General features: G+C 46.8%; 1 pseudogene; it reads left to right on the top strand.

Annotated features, from left to right (window-relative positions):
• Positions 1-1,425: 1,425 nt before the first annotated feature.
• Positions 1,426-3,598, top strand: LOC117015805 (uncharacterized; annotated as a pseudogene).
• The last annotated feature ends 1,218 nt before the right edge of the window (positions 3,599-4,816 follow it).

Raw genomic sequence — 4,816 nt, 5'->3', positions numbered from 1 at the left:
TAGTCTACTACTGGCAGAAATCTCAACTGATTCTTAAGTTTCCAATACCAGAAGAAAACAGATGTCCTTGGAGAATGCTCCTCTGGGAGCAACACACGTTATTCTGCTGCTCTTGTACTAGGCCTGGTGACACATGACACAATGCATGTTTAGTAGGTTGGCTCCAGTAGTGCAGTAAAATTTTAAGGTGCTTGGAGATAATCCTGGAGATTTCAGCCAAGAACATTTGGCTCTTCTTTTTTATCACCTCCCCTAACTCAGGGTTAGCCCGAGCTTGAGGGAAGGTACAAGATTCTCTCAATACTAAGGGAGAGCCCCTTGGGACACTGCCTTAGAGAGAAGAAAGGTTTGGGATCCCCCTTATTCTTGGTCATACTGAGACAGGTTAGTAAACATGTTGTTAAGCAGACAAGAAGGTACCTGGTAAAATAAACAAAAGACAGCCATATCCTGAAACTTCAGGTTTTGAAATAACTCCTTCACTCCAGGACAAAATGTAACAGCACTGGAGGTTAATAAATTATCTCATAAAATTCTTTTTGGCTGGACAAATGGAGCAGACCTGATAGATAGGAGTGGGTTATTTTATTAATCCCCTCAGGATGAGCAAACAGAGCAAACCTGGTAGACGAATTCCATTAGAAGGTATGAGTTCCCTTCTTCAAACCAAACGTGCAAAAGAAGATATAAGAATAAGAGCCTTTGCCCCATGCTGGGCAGCCCATTCGGGGACCCCTGCCACTCCGGAGCTCTGACCCTTTGCTTTTGATAAACTATCCTTCTTTACAACTCCTTGCCTCTCCTTGGTCTGTGCTTCCATTCTTCAGTTTCACGAGACACGGTCCTGGCACTCACTCACAGAAAAATCTCCTACATCATTTCAGGGCTCCTCGTGGGATTGAAGGAGAGGTTAATATTATCTGTGCCTTTCTACTTGCCCATTTATGGGCCTTCATCATTTTTTTTTTTTTTTTTTGGTCTCTTTCTCCTGTCACACATAGTGGGTCTCCATCAGCCACTTAAATGTGAATGGCGCAGCTGTCACTCTTAAGCCTCAGAGGCGAAGCTTCGCAGGGTTGTAGTCAATCCTCTCCAGCATTGAGCCGGGGTAATGTTGGCTTCAATCTGACCACTTTCCCTTTGGAGGGAGCCCGAAGATGGCACAAAGTTGGGGTGAATGATCCTGGGCAGTGACTGGGGAACTCTGTCTGTGGCTGCTCTGCGGTGTTTCCGAAAGCTCCCTGGATCTTCCTCGGACCCAACTGCCTGATAGGTTGCCATCAGACGCTTCCTCCCCCTCCCTGTTACTTTCTCCTATTCTTCCGTTGTCTTTTTCCCTTTCCAAATACCGGTGCGTGACTAGGGTTACAGGCTTTAGCAGACAGGTCCCTCCCCATCCCAACCACCTACAAGGGTACGGGCTGAATGTCTTCTCCAACCATGCTGCTCTGCTCATCCTGTCACTATCTCTCCTCAGCTCTTGAGACATTGGTCCGGGGCCCCTTCCCCGTGAGACCTCCTCAGGACTCTCCACCAGCCTCAGGACATCTTAAGGTAAGAACATGGACCTCTGTGTCTATAGGACATCCTTTGTTACTCAGGATAAAATTTACTGGCATATAGCACACACTCTCGTATCATCCTATTGGGATCTCCTCTTAGATTTAAAATGCAGGTGGAGGTTTCCTGGAATTCTCACCCAACATCTGTGTTGTTTCTGTATCCTTCCCACCTGTTGCTGATTTTCCAATAATTGTTTAGTGGCTCAAGTTCATCTAGGACGCCACCACTGGGGTCCAGAATATCTCGCCAATTTCCTTCTACATTTTTTTGTTGCCGACCATCAGGCAAAATTTTTAAGGAGAACCGACGTGTTCTGGGCTCACTTTTCCTTAAGGAAGCAGCTTTGTCTGAAGTCTTTTGGGGCTTCAGATCTCTCTCTCTGTCCCCCCTCACATATTGGGCTTTAGGGCCTCCTTCTACTCCCTCTCGCCTAAGCCGTATGCCTTCTTTACAGGCTTTGAGTATATATATACTCCCTCCTTAAACACCTCTATTCAGAAGGCCGCTATTATATCAATTGTGCCATCAATTTTCAAGATGCCCAGAATAGGGCCATATACCCTTCCACTTTAAAACACCTCATTATCAGCCACGGCCTTTATCAGCCTGTGGGCCGGCACCAAACATTCAGGTGGGGATACACAGATTTGGGCAGGCCCTCAGAGGGGACGTGGGTCGGACAACCCAGGTAAGCACAACTAACCCTGGCGCACCATGTCTCCCCACTCACCCCGGAACTGGTCGTGTGGCCTCCATTACCCAAGTTTTCTAGGGGATGCCCTAGACCAAGTTGTGGGAGATGAACTGCAAAGGGACGCCTTTCTGTTCTTCCTCCCTTTCAGATGGGCAATCGGCCCACAGGCGCCTCCACTCCGCTGAATTGCATCTTGAAACATTGGGACAAATTTGAGCCTCAGACTCTGAAGAAGCAGCGTCTGGTCCTCTTTTGCTCTGAGGTTTGGCCAAAATACAAATTAGAAGATGGGAGACTTGGCCTTCAGAGGGAAGTATTAATTACAACACTATTGTGCAGCTAGATCTGTTTTGAAGACAGGAAAGCAAATGGTCAGAAGTTCCCTACGTTCAGACTTTTTTCACTTTGAGGGATAACCCAGACCTCTGTAAGAAATGTAAAGTTGATCCAGCTTCTTAGGCTGTAATTTCTTGCCTCCCTCCTCTAATGGAGACCCCTTAAAAGGGGACCCCTTCAAAGGAGCCTCCAATGGGACCCTCCTCTCTCAAGGAGGCCCCCACAGGAGGCACCCAGTCAGAAGACCATCCCAAACCCTATACCCTAATCTTCCTTCTGAGCCAACCCTTGCCAGTTCCCTCCCATTGCCCTACTTATCCAGGACCTCCTGTACAACAGTGCCCCCAGGTGGGAACAAATCTCCTTCTCCTACAAGAAATGCCAGGAGAATTTGGGCCTGTCAGGGTTCAAGTCCGTTTCTCCCTACAGGATCTCAAACAAATAAAAGGAGATCTAGGGAAATTTTCAGATGACCCTGATAAATAGAAACTTTCCAAAAATTAACTCAGGTTTTTGACCGCTCTTGGAGAGATGCCGTGTTAATCATAAATCAGACTCTCACCAGTTCTGAAAGACAAGCAGCCCTGCAAGCTGCCAAACGTTTTGGGACAATCAGTTGCTAGTATATTATGAGGAACAGGCAGGATGGGACTCCATTCAGGAATCTTCCCTACAGGAAAACAAGCAGTACCCACTAACGATCTACAACAGGATCCTGATAAAGCCAAGGGAAATTGGCAGAGAAAACACTTTCTGGCATGCATTTTAGAGGGACTGAGGAAAACTAGGAAAAAACCCATTAACTATTCAAAACTATCTACTATTAGATAGAATTTGGAAGAAAATCCCTCAACTTTTTAAGAAAGGTTCAGGGAGGCCTTAATCAAATATACGCCTATAGGGCCAGACACCCCCGAAAGGGAAATTCTTCTAAAAGACAAATTTATAACTCAGGCTGCCCCCAGACATCCACAGGAAATTACAAAAATTGACTATTGGTCCTGAAGGCAGCTTGGACCAGTTACTCAAGGTGGCCAATACTGTCTTTTACAATCAGAACCAGGAGGAAACCCAAGATAAGGAAAGGGAAATAAGAAAAAGGCAAAAGTACTGGTGGCTGCCTTACAAGGTGCCGAAGGAAAGTCCAACTGCCACCGATGTGGACAGTCCAGTCATTGGCGAAGGGAATGCCCACAGCAGCAGGAGTCAACTCGGAGACCTCCGCGGCCCTGTCCCATCTGTAAAGGGGATCATTGGAAGTCAGATTGTCCCTGAAGGACTCCATGCCCGAGCCCAGCCTCACCCAGCCAGGCTCCCACATGGGACTGAGGGAGCCCAGGGCTTCTAATGGTGGCTTCTTCATCCCATCTCATCAATGGGACTCTGGGGCCCGGGTAACCCTAGAAGTGGAAGGAAAAATCTATCGATTTCCTTCTAGACATAGGAGCCACCTTCTCCGTCTTACTCTCCAACCCAGGGACCCTCTCCAATCGACATGTTACTGTCCACAGAGTAATGGGCTAGCCAATTACAAAGTATTTCTCCCAGCCCTTAGGCTGCATCTGGGGTGACCTAATGTTCTCCCATTCTTTCTTAATTATGTCAGAAAGCCCTACTCCACTATTAGGAAGAGACATTATGACTGAGATGGCAACTATTGTTCTCCTGGCCCCTGGAAGTCCTCCTAGCTGCCTCTCGGTAATAGAAGCCGACATCAACCCTGATGTTTGGGCCACACAGGGGGTAGTTGTCTGTGCCTTAACAGCCACCCAGGTACACATGCATCTTAAAGACCCCACTCTATTTCCTTATCATAAACATTGCCCTCTAAAACCCAAGGCACAGAAAGTACTTATACCAATCGTTACCAGTCTCAAACGACAAGGTATTCTTAGAGAATGCAGTAGCCCTTGCAATACCCTTATCCTAGGAATTCCCAAACCAAATGGGGAATGGAGATTAGTTCAAGACTTACAGGCCATCAATGAGGCTGTTATTCCTATACACCTTATAGTGTCAAATCCTTACATGCTCTTAGCCCAAATATCTGAGACTGCCAGATGGTTCACAGTTTTAGATTTAAAAGATGCCTTTCTCTGCATACCTGTACACTCTGACTCACAATATCGTTTTGCCTTTGAGGACCTTGAAAGCCAGAATTCACAGCTCACCTGGACGGTCCTTCCCCGAGGGTTTAGAGATAGACCCCACCTATTTGGACAA

This window comes from Rhinolophus ferrumequinum, chromosome 23, assembly GCF_004115265.2.
Source record: "Rhinolophus ferrumequinum isolate MPI-CBG mRhiFer1 chromosome 23, mRhiFer1_v1.p, whole genome shotgun sequence".
Taxonomy (NCBI): domain Eukaryota; kingdom Metazoa; phylum Chordata; class Mammalia; order Chiroptera; family Rhinolophidae; genus Rhinolophus; species Rhinolophus ferrumequinum.
This window is presented reverse-complemented; position numbering and strand designations above follow the sequence as displayed.